At 40.2% G+C, this 15,996-nt stretch overlaps 1 long non-coding RNA gene across 1 annotated transcript; it reads right to left on the bottom strand.

The window, feature by feature from the left end:
- Positions 1-572: 572 nt before the first annotated feature.
- On the bottom strand, positions 573-14,520 carry LOC309626053. Its single transcript, XR_014242938.1, has 2 exons — positions 3,641-14,520; positions 573-2,762 (listed from the first exon to the last, which is right to left on the bottom strand). It is a non-coding gene; the product is annotated as an uncharacterized lncRNA (long non-coding RNA).
- Positions 14,521-15,996: the final 1,476 nt, after the last annotated feature.

Here is a 15,996-nt window from a genome sequence, read left to right on the forward strand (position 1 = left end):
TGCTGAGAATTAAACCATTCCTGTATCTACACATCCTCCAGATTTTAAAAAATTCACCATAGAGCATTCCACACTAAGCTGATCCCCCAGGCATTTTAACATCCTCGCCATGGGCAGCAGCCTAGGATTTTACTTTCCCATCCAGAATCCTTGCTTTCTGGGTTCAGGGAGACACAATGGCTGGGCGAGCCGTGCGAGAATAGTGGTTAATTGCTGTTGTCCTCCTCTGTCTAGTTGGTCTCACTTCCTTTGGGGTGACCTTTGAAGGGACGTACAATATGTCATTTATAAAACAGTTTCAAAAGAGGAAGTAAAAACCAAAATAGACGTTAATAACATCCCTGTCCTGGCAGCTGATATGATACGGCAGTTGACAGCCATAATATGAGGTAATATTTTCATGGACAAACGTTGAGATGGGAAAACAGAAAGAGGGGATTGGGATGGAAGTTTCCTCCTGCTCTTGGCCCCATAACAAAATAATGGTAACAGTGTTGACTCCCTCTGTGTTTGGCCCTGACCTTGGAGCTTTATATGTGCTTAGAACAGGGCCTGACATAGGCACGGATTAATGAGGAGGCTCTATTGGTATTTTACTGAAAATGATACTGAGGAAACAGAGGGATTAAATAAATTGCTGAAGGTGGAGCTAGGATTGGAGATACAGGCAGCAAACCACTCTGTCTGCGGATCTCGTACTGCCTTCTTCGTTCTTCCATGGAAAGGGCAGAGAGCGGGAACAAGCCAGGGCAAACCAGAGGGCGACTCTCAGATGTTGACACTGTCTGGAAAAAAGGTCAGTCCTCACAGAACATGACCTGATGCCCTAAACAGGGAAAGATGAGACCAGAAGGAAAAGCTAGCGTTTAACTTTCCCTAGTCCTCATGTGCTGTATTTCCTAAAATATTAGACCTAGAACTTGGGTCAGACTCAATGTACATTTGATTCTTACCATGGTGAGGTCTCCTTACACTAAATTAATCAAGTGCCTTTCATTTTTACACAATGAAATTATTCCATTAGCATTAACATTGTCCACTGATGGAATAACCGGTATATGATTGTCTGAAGTTGTTTGATATTTTGTTATTTTTGATATTTTGTAGTTTGATATTTTTCTCACAAACACAGATATTTCAGAGGAAATCATCAATCTTGAGTATCGTGCTGCTTTATGCCTTGAGTCTCTTTCTCTTATCCAGCTTTCATCTCCCTGGTTTAATCTTAGGGAGCATGTTGTGAATAATGTCATTTTCCTGTTCAAATCCTTTCAAAGATTCCCTATCATCTACAGGATTAAACTCACTCTCGTTATCCTGGTGGAGCTGATTTCCTCTCCAGACCAAAGGAAGAGTCAGTCTGCCCCACAGGTAGATTGAAGTCTCAACTCTCATGCATGGAGAAAACTTCTTGTAAGCTTTTCATGACTCTTTTTCCAGCTTCTATCAGCAAGGTCTCCAAAAATCTCAGAAATCAAGTTCGAGGTCATGCATCCTATTAATACCGTCACTCAACATTTTCTTCACTGATCCAGATGTATCTTCAAGACTTTATCTACATGAATTCAGTCAGTGAGTTCTATACATGATCCCCTGGGCAGTACATCGTTTGAAATTTTATTCGTGCTACTTTCTCTGTTTGAAATTACCACCCACATTTTTCTTTATAGGACTCATACCCATCATAGAGAGGTCAATTATCATGCATGTAGTTCCTTAATATTTTGGGACACACTTTCTCTGATTGAGAGTAGACTACATTATGCATTCTGTTCCTAAAGTAGAAACTAATGGATCCTTCCAAATTTCTTTGCTGCCAGGGTGAAGGTATGGGACCTAGGCCCTGCCAGCCAAGCCTGGTTCTGAAGGGCACGGCAGGAGCAGTTAGGTGAGCATGGCGCCCTCTCTTGGCAGCTGGGTGGTGGAGCCTGCGGGGTCCCCTGTGGCTGGGGTCTGTTAGAGAGGCAGCCTCTCTGCGGAGTGTGGTTTAAGCTAAGCCCTGAAGGATGAGAATGAGCGAAGCATGGGAAGAATCTGAAGAAGAGAATCCCAGGCGTGGGGAAGCGCAAATACCCAATTATGAGCTCTCAGCCAGAGAAGAAAGAGGAGACTTTGGAATCAACCCAGGGGAAAATCACAGTGATGATTAAAGGCCCATAAATATGAGTCATAGACGAAGGAGAGTGACCAGCTAGCCTTCATCTCCCTCCCAGAAAAAGAGGAAATTAGAAAATAAAGGATTTCATCTAGCATATTTTTCTCTCTGAAGATAAATAACCCACGGGCACCCTCCATTAAGCTGACCTGATCCGGAGGAGTTCAGTCTGGTCTCAGGCTGATCAGACACATCAGCTCTAGATTTCTGAAAACGTTCCAGTCCCTTAAATGGGAACCTTGGTAGACCAAGCCTTGGAGAGTGCAGCTTATGTTGGCAATATTTGAAGACTCGGGCAAACTACAAAATTCTAGGCCTTGGACATATAAAGTCCTGTGGGGTAAAACCAGCCTGTGTGTGCCTACCTTAGTATGGCCAGAATGGAAATGTCCGAATTCATTTATTTAAAATTGATAAACACACACCCCATGTGACCTGAGTATACTTGATACATAAAACTGTAAGATATTTAAAGTATAAATGTGATGATTTGATATATGTCTACTTTGTAAAAGAATTCTCCCGTTGAGTTAATTAACACAGGCAAGCATTTGTCAACATACCTTGGGTCAGAGGGCTCCTGAGAAAAGTACTGGACATTTCCGTTCTGAAATCAGGAGAGGAGGAATAACATATAACGAGAACAAAGAGAATAAAATAGAAAAGGGTCTGAAATTTTATTGTTTTCAAGCTAACACAGTTTCATGAGACTCCTAGGTCAGAGATAAAGGCCATTATCGTTCACAGCACACGGGCAGCATGAGGTTCATGTTCATTTTGGCCCCCTTGTCCCCCAAGTTTTGCAGGGGCAGTGAGACAGACGCAGGTGTGTGCCAGACATCCAGTGGGTCTGTGTCCCAGCTGAGGATCCCCAAGATTAGAAAATGCCCAATCTTATAAAGAGGGTCTACAAGCAAATCTGCTTAGCATTTGCCCCAGAGGGAGATATTATTTTATTATACTAGTCATGATACAAATCTGCCCTCTGACCCAGATGGAGATGCTCTTTCTAGTGTCCAAGGTGTCTGCTATACAAGCATCCTTCAAAACGTAGTCTGGAACAAATACTATCACAGATAAGTAATCGCTATCACAGATACGTAAATGTTATCACAGATACGTAATCGCTATGGAGAATTGTGCCACAACACAGGGTATAAAAGATATAAGAAGGTGAAAGAAAGAGATATATGGATTAGGGAGAAGAAATGGAAATAAGATTTAATACAGGATATCTCTTTAGACTGTCATATTACAATACTAACTTTATTAGCAACTGTTCTGTTTAGCTCAAGATAAGTCTTACTAGTAATGTGTCTCCCTTCATCTGAAATATGAGTGGGTTTTACACTTGTTAGCAAAGTTCTTTGAAGCGTTTTCCCCAGGGAGGGCTCAAGGAAAAGAGGGAAGTTATTGGAGATCATTTCCACCGTGCTGGCTCCATTACTACAATAGTAAATAAAAACATTAAAGTCTTTCACTTACCGCTACTCTCACTAATCAGCAGCTGAAAATTCAGTGCTTATCGTTGAAGAAGCATTCCCTTAGCAATAAAAACCTCTTTACTGCAGCTTCTCTTAATGAAGAGTACGTACAACACCTTCCCCCATGAGAGACAACGGCTGAGCAGGGGCAGATAAACATCCTTGGTAAGTTCTGAACACAAGAACCAAAATGAAACTCTCAAGTAAAAACACATCTGCCCTCCCTCTGCCCTCCACCCTCCTGCTGGACTATTTAGCTCTCAGTGATGTCTAACGATTCTCTTCTTGGTAGTACAAGACTCCCCTAAATGTTTCTCACATATAAAGGAATCTAAAAATCCTCCAAGCTACAAATCAAGAGCTATTATTTTGGTCTTCTCCTCTTCAGGGCAGCTGGTTTCTGAAGTCGTAATGGCATCAGATCTGGTGGAAATTAGGTGCACAAGGCTATGAGGAGAGCCTCCCGAACCAGTTTCACATTGTGGTCCTAGAGGCAAGAAGATGAGGCCTTGACTTATTCGTGTAGTGAATCCTTGGATGTTCTTAAAGCTGCCAATCATGAACTAAACTTGGTAAAAATTATCTGGAGAACTTTGAAGAATGAAAAGGAACTGATGCTATATTGCCTTGAACACTACTATAACAAGAAAAAGGTTGGATTACATTTGATTGAAGGCACAGTTGGAATAAGTAGCCTTAGAGCTATGATTTTTCATTTCAACCTACAGGCTTTAGATTACTTTTCAAGTCTCTGCAACAGCCAACAGCTAGTTAACCACTTGGTTTGATATGCGTGTTTGTGTGTATGTTGGGAGCTGTTGGGAGGGAAGGACAAAAAGCTCTTTTGATCCACTGAAGAAAAAATAATTGAATTTGTGCTATTTGAAGTCAGTTTAAAGTGGTATCTGGATTCCTTCAATATGTATTTCTTCAAAAATTGCACATTTTTACAAATATAAAAAGAGCTAATAAGGAGCTCCGAGAGTTGGACAGGAGAGTCACAGAAGTCACTTCTATCTCTCAACTAGAAAAGCTAGTTTTACTCAGACAAATCGTATTTGATTAAAATTCCCAGTGATTTGAAATTTTAAAACTACACAAATTAACGAAGTCTTTAATGTCAGTCTTAATTATTAGAAAATTATTAAGATTGAAAAAATCTTTCTGCACAGACTAATTCTTGCCTTGGCTAATTCCTCGTTGTATGGAAAAAGCAGATGGAACCCAGGAGTTCATATTATTTTTAATAAAAATATCAAGTTGGTCACACCATTAATTTTAACTATTATTGGCCTCTAAAGGAGAGGCCAAAATAGCACGAATTCATTTTTTCCCTCTCCTTACAGAAGTATTTAAGGATCTTTCATATTTTTCTCTCCACAGTTGAGGAATACAACGAAAACAATTTAGCAGTAAGGGGGAACTCTACCTGTATCTTTTAAGCAAATTATGGATTATCATTATTTTGCTCTTCTGAAAAAATCAAGAGAATAAGATTATGTCTGACTGATCAAACACAATTAATTAGGGGAGAAAAAAATATTTTTAACTTCAACAGACCAGGAGAACAATTTTAGTTCAAAGAGGTTAAAAAAAATCTTGCTGGGCTGATTCGTTCACACTGAATTTACTGTTTGTTAAGTTGGATTAGCTCTACCCACCAGTGCTCACACAGTTTGCCTGAGTTGGAATTCCAGTTCTACCATTTGCTAGCTGGATCTTCTTGGTTATGTTCATTGTCTTGTCTAAGTCTCAGGTTTTCTGTTCATAATAGTCGTTATAGTAATTGATTTTTACAATGTACTGGGTACTCTTCAAAGGGCTTTGTATGAGGTATTCATTTATTACTTATAACAACTCTATGAAGTAGGTACTACTATTATCACTCCTCTGATTTTTCAGATGAGGAAACAGAGACCCAGAAAGACTAAGCAGTTTGTCTGAGGTCCCAGCGCTAGTATGTGGCAGAGCAAAGCTTTGAACGCAAGTAGGCTGCTCCTGGCTTCTGGTGACTGTGTTGGGGTCTCTGTCAATATAGTTCTCCAGCTTGTCAGGATTTCATGCAAAAATGCTGGTCAAGCACATAGCCCAGTGTTTGGCACGTTATTAAGTTCTTAAAACTGTTACCTCAAACTGTCATCCACGCAGAACTCCTAGGAATGACCATCAAGTCTCCACTATAAATGAGTTTAGTTAAGTACCGCGTATTTGATGAATAACATGTGCCTTAAGCTATTTAGATGTCTCCCAGTTTTCCCCCTGAAGTTCAATGTTACTAGTACTGGTAACATCATTTTCTCAATCACTCAAACTTGATTTTTTAAATTGTCTATATAAACATATATTATATGTATATAAATCTTAGATATATATTTATAATAAAAACAGTAACACCAATACTCATGTACCTGCCACCCGGCTTAAGACAAAGAACAATGCCAGTAACTTTGCACCCTCCACATACCTCTCTCTGATTGCACGCCTACCCTGGAGCACAGATGTTGCCTTGTAGGTCATGCTCCTCAGCGCTGACACATTGATATTATCTTTGGCCATTTCCTCCCCACTCGAAGACAATCGTTTTCAAATCTCATTTTTCTTCATTGAGAGATTTCACGCCCCATGTGAGTTTCCTGTTGCTGCTATTAAAAATTACCACTAACTTAGTGGTCTAAAACAACAAAAATTTATTTCCTGACAATTCTGACAGTTCAGAAATCTGGAATCGGTGTCACTGGCCATAAGTTAAGGTGTCAGCAGGGCTGGCTCCTTCTGGAGGCTCTGAGGGGAAGATCCAGTTCCCTGCCTTTTTTCAGCTTCTCGTGACCACCTGTGTTCCTTTGCTTATGGCCCCCCTCGCCCCCGTCTTCAGAAGACACCACCTCAATCCCTACTTTCAACCTCACATCACCTTCTGCTCTGACTCTTCACATCTCCCTCTTATAAGAACTGTCGTCCTGGATAATCCAGGATCCTCTCTCCTTCCCTTAATCACATCCATACGGTCCCTTTTGCCATGTAAGGTAATGTTCACAGGGTCCAGGGATTAGAACATGGACACATTTGGGGGCCGTTATTCAGCTCACCCCACTCCCATCCTTTTATTTCTTTGTTTAGTTGCTACTAGAGTCCTCAGGCAGACTGTTATTTTATTCTTCTAACACATTGTAATTACCTTCTGGTTAGTCTGTCCACTCAGAGGCGAGGCAAAGGTGGTATAAAGAAGTATGTGTATCCTCAAGGCACCAACTTATGAGGGGCCATTAGATGCCAGAGAATGTTTCTATTCCAATTTTGTACTGAGTTACTAACTTTCCATCTGTTGTGCATGGCGTGCATAAAAGTGTTCCCAAGTTTTGCTTACGTATGTATTCATTTCTCGGCAAATATCAACCCTGGATGGGGGGAGAGGGCTGGAACGGAGTGTGTTGCTTCTGGGTACCACTTATCCTCAGGGCCTCAGGAAACTTGCTGCACTTGCTCTTCTCCATCATCAGTCCTGTATGGCAATACCAAACCCACTCTCAAAATACAGGACACTGGCTTGTCAAAAAATAAAAATAAAGAACAAAATAGTCAACAGCTAACATCATTGCTTACAGTCATGATTCTCAAACTTATTAAGTTGAAGAGTAACTGGAAGTCCTGTTACTTCACGGACGTCATAAATGGAAAAAATAAGGACTTTGGCCCCAGCTAGACCTGGGGTTAAATTCCGAAGCCCCACTTTCTTAGCTCCACATCCTTGGGCAGAATGCATGTCCTCTCTGAGCCTTTGTTCCCTAATCTTCAGCTTTTTATTGAGAGGATAAAATGAGATATTACATGGGAAACAGTTATCCTAGCACCTGGCACTTGGTAGAGGCTCAAAAATCTTAACTCCCTTTCCTTTAGTGAAAAACTGTGCTCTTTGCAGAAAATCATGAAATATTAATCATTCAGGCTAGAGTAATATTTGCAGCAGACTCTGTGACTATGTAGTACAAAAATATAAACTGTGAGAACAAGTTCTTAAGAAAAAAGCTATTACAGTAAACCCGATTAGCTAATTCTACATTTTGGGGTAAATAATCCTTTGCTACTTTTTCATCTGTTGACACTGACAAACTTTTGCTAGCAGAGGAGCTGTAGCAGTGGGTGTCAAACGTTTAAAGAAAATATTTTTGGATAGAAAAATTGCCCCCAAAATTGGGGGAAGAATACTCATTCATTACATTTTCAGCAAACTGAAAAAATCTGACATTATTTGATTTTTAACCTCAGAACACCTCGGTACAAGTCACAAAATAAACACATTCCATGGAAGCATGGTGTGAGGAAACTATCAGATAAAATCCAAATTGCTTATGCTGACCTTGAAAATGCCCTCACTTTGGTTCCAACTTGTCTTTTCAAAGTTTTCTCCCTGGAAATCCTCTGTCTTATTCAGATTAGTCTGAAGGCCCCTGGCTAATTGCCTTTCTGCCCATCATTTCTGCCTGCTTCTCCCTTGTCTCCCCATCAAGATGACAAACTCAAACGCCACAGCTCCGGCAGGCCATGAAGAAATGCAGACCCAAAGTGACCAGGTCCTAAAATTTTTCAAGAGAAGCCAGAACTCTGGGATTTGCTGTAAACTTCCCCAATTTTAAAATATTTACAACTAATTAAAAATGTTTAAAAATTGGATGAGTCAGAGAAAACATACCCAGAGGCTAGATTGAACCCCAGTCTCTAATAAGCAGCTCTGATCTTTGCAAATCAGTAAGAAGCCGCTCAAGTGTCTCTCCTCAGAGGCAAGTCTGGAGAGAGTCCATCTCCGCATGAGCTCACCTACGTCTGATGCACCCTCTTGCACTTCCATCCCTTCCTCTCTTTAGCACATATTCACAGGCTGGTTTAACTGCTGCTTAATATTTTTCCTTTTAGGTTCTTGGAGGACAGTAATCATATACTGAAAGGATTTTTGTCTTGTACTATTTTTCTTAACTCAGAACACACTGCTTTTGGTAAATGAATAAATTAGTCACATCAGAGCTTCTTTCCCAAATTCCACTGACATCATGGTCATCGTCTGTTTATCCAATGAATTCTTTTTTTGTTTATTTTCACTTCCCCACACTTCTGGCTACTCAGCAGGAAGTCATTTAAAATTTTTCCACCTTTACCCCAACTCAAGGAGGGCACGATTAACAAATATAGATGAAAATATAGGCATTTAGACTTAAAGTTACTCTCCCCAGTCACACTGGTGTGTGTTCTGCACACACTGGACTTAGGGAGAAGACTCTGGTGGGTGCAATTGTTTGGGAGGCTTTTTCTGAGTTATTTATTTATAATCTGTCTTCAACATCTTATTTGGGGTATTGACACTTCCTGTTATGCCAGAAGAAACCTATACTCAATTATAATATCCAAAAGTTCTAAACTAAATCCATATTATTTATGTACCATGATGACGTATTGCTTGGATTTCATGTACCATAGATGGTTTCCATTTCTATGGGAAGCTGAGAAACGTCTGTGTGTAGAAACAAAAAACTCTATTTCTATTTTGACTCATGGCTCTCCTTCCTTAACCATGTCCAATGCATCCTTTAAGTCTTTATAGTGTCCACCTAGTATTTGTCTATAGTTTAAATTGCTGTCCAAGTTGTAAAGCGAAGTGTTTCTGCTTTTTTAACAGCTCTGCGTTGTCTCAATTTATGGGAGCAGCAAGGCACAGTCAGAGGACATAAGCTTCATACAGGGTACTGCTTACCTGGGGGTGATTAGCTTCTGGAGCCTCTGTCTTCTCACCTGTAAAATGAGAGTAGTTATACTTAGCTAATGAAGGCATTAGGAGAATTCAGAGATTTGTTAAAAGAACAGGCACAAAAAAATGGTAGCTATTATTCATTTTCCCTTCCTCTTTCCCTCGTTTCTACTTTTCTGAAGTGAGAAATCTACAGAGGATGGCCACCCTTTTTTCCAAAAGTATGTGGAATCTGGAGAAAAGCCTTTTTATTGATATGTGGTGCCACACCCCACTTATAATTTCTCTCCATGGAGCTACTTCAAATATTGTTCAATATTTCTTTTATCCGTTCATTCATTCAAGAAATATTTGCTTCTCCTTAGAGCCATTTGTATGAGTAGAAGGAATAAGTGAAAGCTATAATGTAAATTGAGTCTACTAAACTTACAACATAAGTTTTATTACTTTTAGTACATTGAATCATAATTTACTAACTAGAGTGATGATGTCAGAGTAAGTTTATTTTCTTCCCGAAATTGGCAGGCTTTAAATTCCGGAAGGAAGAAGACTTACTGGTTACAGGGTGCAAAAGCAATGAGGAAAGCTTTGTGTGGCCTAACTTACCATGAGTTAACCATGAGCCAGCACTGAAGTCATTGGAAAAGGAAGTCAAATTTTATTAAAATGTAAATCACAGTACATAATCATATAGTGTTTTACCTTAAGACAGATACTTATAAAGTCAACACTTATTCAGTTGAGAATGAATTGCAGGCATTAAGCACCTTCAATGAACTAAACATGAAGGAAACATCTTCAATTTAAAAAAATCTAATGTTGTGCCCAGCTTGCGCAGTGATTCCTCAAGAGAAAATGTGGTCTAAAGGATGTCTTGTCTGACCAAGAAAAATGATAGGAGAAAACAAAGGAAATTTATAGGCTAGCCTAGAAGAGAGAAGGCTAAGGAATAAATAGTAGTTGACTTCAAAATAAAAAGGATTTCAATGAGAAAAGCAATGAAAGATTTTTAATTACTACTACCAGGTATAAACGATAAAATTGACCTAAAGATGAGAGATTTCTGAGGAAATAAAGGAAGATCTTCTGGAGAGGCACTAAATAAGGAGTTCTGAAGAAGGCGCCATACTTTCTGTCCAGGAGGTCTCTGAGGAGAAGACCATTGGTCATTGTCAGAGACAGTTTTTCAACATTCATTCACATTGAAAGTATGTGACATATAATTATAAGGTTGAAAGGAAGCCCCAAAGAATCTTCCTATGTGATCCCTTCCAGACAAACGGTTCAAAGATCCCTGAAAATAGCTATTCACCCTCTACTTTAAAATCTTCAGAGAGATAGTTTACCCCCTGACCACTGATAATATATCATACTGTCTTTTCTTCTTTAAGCTGCAATGTTTCTTGATGTATACCCTAAATTACGAGCCAGAAGAATACAACTGACCTCAACAGTTCTGGGTGCCCAGCTATTAAAGAAAGCCTGAAGTGTTAAAAACCAACTTAGGGATTGCGTTTGCAAGTCTGGTGGAATTTGGATTTCTTATTGGAGAATATAAGACCTCCAAACACCGATTTTCTAGTCTTTCCAGCTCATCTTTGATTAATCCCTCATGGTCCCCAGCCCAAACACCTCAGCCTTACAAAACATAATTTTTCTAGGTTTCAACAGGAGTTTGTTCATGCTTCTTTCCCAATTTGTGATTCCCTCTCTTTCCTTCACAATCGATTAATACTTATTACATACCTCAAAACTCAAAACATTTTCTTCTAAATATTTTACCTTAATTCCCTGTCTTGTGACTATTTATGCATTAGGTTGACTTTCTGGTTTGTTTTTTTTTTTTAATATAATGATACATTTATTCAATAAATATAGGTTTGGGGCAGGGAGCAATTAATATTTTCAAGACACTGAGGAAAAAGCTGTGAACGAAACAAAACAGTGAAGATTCTTGCCCTGGTGGAGCTTCCATCTGATGGAGAAGACAAACTATAAGCAATTAATGAATGCAATTAATGAATGCTCAATAATAATAACAGTGAAGCAGGAAAGAGGTGGCATTTGAGCAAACACCTGGAAGGAATCAGGGAGTGACTCATCTGAAAGTCCAGGCGAATCGTTTTCTGGGGAAGATCAAGGGTAAGGACCCAGGGGTGGTAACAAGGCTTGAGTAACAAGAAGACTGGTGTGGCTAGAGCCCAAATCCTACCTTGACCTACAAGGTCCCTGATTCCCTTGGCCTTCGTGTTTCCCACGGCTCCCCTTACTCTCTCTGACTTGGCTACTCTGGCCTCCTTACAATTTTTCAAACACGTTGAACATGGTCCAACCTCAAGGTCTCTGTACTTGCCGCTCCTTACACTTGGGACACTCTTTTACCAGACAGACATGAGTACGTAGGGATTTGTATATCATCTGTCTCCCCAGCTAGAATGCATTTCTAGCAGCCCCAGAACCCAGAACATTTCCAGCACACAGATGGAGCTCTATAAATATCTGCTGGCTGTATGATCAATGTATGATCGTAAAGCCGGCAGGTCCTACCAGTCTCAAAACTTGAACCCTTTTATTGTATGTCAAAGTTTTAAACTTCTGAAATGATTCAAGAAGCTGATTGTCCTAATGACTTTCATGACTACCAAATTATTCAAATTTAGAAACTGTAAACTTCCTGGAAAGGGGCTGGTACAGAAATCCCAATGATCATAAAATGGAAGCTGTAATTCTCCAGGAAAATAAAGAAAGGAAGAAAAAGCAGGCAATTTTCAAGCTATTATTGTAGGTGACTGAGTCAATAAGAAAATGGTAGTGATACTGCAGGATCAAACCTCCACAAACACAAATAAATGAAATACTGGAAACGTTTTTCAGCTTCTGCAGAGCACTTTTGAACTGCAGTTGAAGACTTTTATGAAAGCCTTGAAGTTCTTATTATGAATGCAGTTTCATTAGGACCTTAGCACTGATTTATTCAATACTTTTTTTAAAAAAACACTACTATTCCTCAAAAGAAAGAATGTAAACATAGATCTCCGGCAGAGTGAAAAGTATGAAAGGCCATAATCACCAACTCACCAGGCAATCCAAGCAAAACCGGAAATAATCACAACCCAATTGAAATATTGGCAAGCTTTGGGGAGGGTAGGATTGGAAAGAGAAGAGAGAAAAGAAAATGGAAGCGACATTTGCCATCTAAAGGAAAACTATGCTAACAGGCTACTTATAGCAAATAAATCCAGGTTCCTGGATTCTTCTAACATGATTTGGTATTTCCAGACGTAATTATTTTTCTCTTAGGGCCTGCTATGGACTGAATTGTGTCCCCCTAAAATTCATATGTTAAAGCCCTAGCCCTCAATGTGATGGTATTTATTTATTTTTTTAAATTAATTTTTATTGGAGTATAGTTGATTTACAATGTTGTGTTAGTTTCTGCTGTACAGCAAAGTGAATCAGTTACACGTATACATATACATATATCCACTCTTTTTCAGATTCTTTTCCCGTATAAGTCATTGCAGATTATTGAATAGAGTTCCCTGTGCTCTACAGTAAGTCATTATTAGTTATCTATTTTATATATAGTAGTGTGTGTATGTTAATCCAATCTCCCAATTTATCTCCACCCTCCCTTTCCCCCTTGGTAACTGTAAGTTTTTCTACATCTGTGACTCTATTTCTGTTTTGTAAATAAGTTCATTTGTACCGTTTTTAAAGATTCTACATATAAGCAATCTAAGATGATATTTATTTTTCTCTGTCTGACTTATTACACTCAGTGGACCTAGAGATTGTCATACTGAGTGAATGTGATGGTATTTAGAGAAGGGAGTTTTTGGAGATAATTAGGTTTAGATGAGGCCATGAGGGTGGGACCCTCATGATGGGATTAGTGTCCTTATAAGAAAAGACACCAGAGAGCTTGTTGTGTACCCCACTCCACTCATCTCTCTTGCTCTCCCTCTCCCTCTAGCATGTGAGGACACAGCAAGAGGGGGGCCGTCTGCAAGCCTGGAAGAGTTCTCACCATAACCCAGCCATGACCACCCACCCCCTGACCTCAGACTTCCAGCCTTCAGAACTGTGAGAAAATTAATTTCTGGTGTTTAAGTTCCCCTGTCTACGGTATTATGTTATAACAGCCTGAGCTGACTAAGAAAATATGGGGAAAGTTCCAAACATACAGAAGGAATAACATCATATGTAACTGTATCTTTTTCTTTTAAGAAGCACCTAAGTAGAGTGATGCTTACCTTCCTCCACTCACGGATGGGAATTAGTTGGCAAACCTACGTAACATACAGTTTTGTGGGTTCCAGCTTCTAATTGAAATTAAGCACATACATACTTGCCAAAAGAAACTGAAGAGAATCTTTCAGTCACAAGCTGGATTAGTCTGTTCTAATTTTGATGAATCCCAGTTACTGGCAGTAGTCTTTGAAAACAGCAATTTACAAAGAATGCAATAGTTGCACCTTTCCTGGTGTTATGGTATAATAGAAACATCAGAAATAATGTGTTTTGCTTATTCTTTCTTGCTGGCTTAGTATCCATTGTTGACAGATTCTCCCATTAGGAGAGCAGCTATTTTTCTTATGAATTTAATGGTAACCTGAACTAATAAGGTAGGTGACATGTTAATGGATTTTCAGGACTGTGACTTGGGTCGAGTGGTTAAACCATCCAGAAAAGCGAAGTTTTCCCACAGGTTCCAGTCTTACCTTAATCTCCAGTTATCTCCAGCCAGGGCAATTCAAGAAGACTCACCCACCCAAAGGAGGATAATTAGGAAAAATCAAGTTGGGGGTAGTGGGGGGAGGGGTGGAGACAGCCTTGGGGATCATCATTTGCAAAGAATCGAAACTCATATTAACAAACTCAAGTTAAATAAGCATTTATTGTAAAGATGTGGGTAACCTCAAAGAATGGGAAAAAAAAATACAGCTGAATCATCAGGGACCTCCTCTCTTCCTGCCCTGAAACATGGCTCTCCAGCTTTTCCTGTGCATCTTTTCCATTCTCCTTTGGGCAGATCTTTTTCCTCTTCTAACTCGTGGCTTTAATTCCCAATAATTTCAGATTTCATGTCTCCCAATTCTTTTCTTTTTTTTTTAAATGAGACCATTTATTTATTTATTTATTTATTTATTTATTATTTATTTATTTATTGGTTGCATTGGGTCTTCGTTGCTGTGCATGGGCTAGTTGTGGTGAGCGGGGGCTATTCTTCTCTGTAGTACGAGGGCTTCTCATTGTGGTGGCTTCTCTTGTTGCAGAGCACAGGCTCTAGGCGTGCAGGCTTCAGTAGCTGTGTCTCGCGGGCTCTAGAGCACAGTCTCAGTAGTTGTGGCACACGGGCTTAGTTGCTCCACGGCATGTGGGATCTTCCCAGACCAGGGCTCAAACCCACGTCCCCTGCATTGGCAGGTGGATTCTTAACCACTGCACCACCAGGGAAGTGCTCCCCAATCCATTACAATCCCATAGTTCACTATTGGTTTCTCACTGTCTCTATGCCATATTCCCAAGAAAGTCTGTCCAACCTTATCCAATTAGCTTTGGTGAAGGAATGGCAGCCGGGAACATAGGTACATAGGGCAGTATATGCATCCATTACCGAGGCAGAGTCACAGGCTCACAGGTGTCCAAAAACTTCCTGTGTCTTTAGACCGAATATGCCTGGGGCAACAAAATAAGGCCATAAGTCCTTCAACATAATGACTCCAAACTCCAGAAGACCCTGGTTGCTTTGCCATCATGCCAATGGGTAGGAAAAGCAAAGCTCAAGAAAAGCTTGAAGTTACTGTTTGTCTGGCTGTTTTTTCATCAGCGTTTGGGAGCAAGGTTCTTCCCATCTCTCTCCATCTGAGTGGAAACCAGAAGTGTTTGGACATATTTTTAAAGTTCCTAGTCCCTACTGTTGCATCGGCCCAGCTCCTGACTGCTGTTCTGTGAACTGTGCCCACATGCACCCCCTTCCACTCACACACATAGTTATTATGGGAGAAACCTTTTCATAACCTGTAGTCATCTATCCCTCCGCCAGGTTCATTTGTCTTGAGGTGAACAGTTGACTTAAAATAGCCAATCAGGTCATTCTCCTGAAATGTTAGAACTGGGACTAAGAGAAAGAAATTAAGAGTGTTTCTCTCTCTCTCTCTCTCTCTCTCTCTCTCTCTCTCTCTCCCCCTCCCTCCCTTCCTTTTTCTCTCTCTCCTTTATGCAGATGAAATTTTGGCTGGCTTTTCTGCATCTGTAGGATGAAGCAGGGCACCAGTAAGCAAGTTCAGCTGGGTGATGGATGAACTTGGTAGAGGTTGGCACTGGTAAGAGGGTGAGGCCCCCAGGGGAGGGGCTGCAGCGGGGAGTACCCTTCTGCAGGCTTTTTCTCCATGAACCCCATAGGTGCTCACAGAAAAGATTGGGAAAGTCCAAAGAAAGTCTGCAAATTGGGGATGAGGGTGTCATGGGATCTGAGATGTAGAGAAAGCATATGAAGACAGAGAGTAAATAGATGTGCAGAGAGGACCAGAGAAACGCAGAGATCTGACCATTCCAGGTGCTAAAGGCCCATCACGCCTTGGACACCATCAATCCCCAGAGTGTTCTTTATTGCTGGA

This window comes from Balaenoptera borealis (genome assembly GCF_965194805.1).
Source record: "Balaenoptera borealis genome assembly, chromosome: 3".
NCBI classification, from domain to species: domain Eukaryota; kingdom Metazoa; phylum Chordata; class Mammalia; order Artiodactyla; family Balaenopteridae; genus Balaenoptera; species Balaenoptera borealis.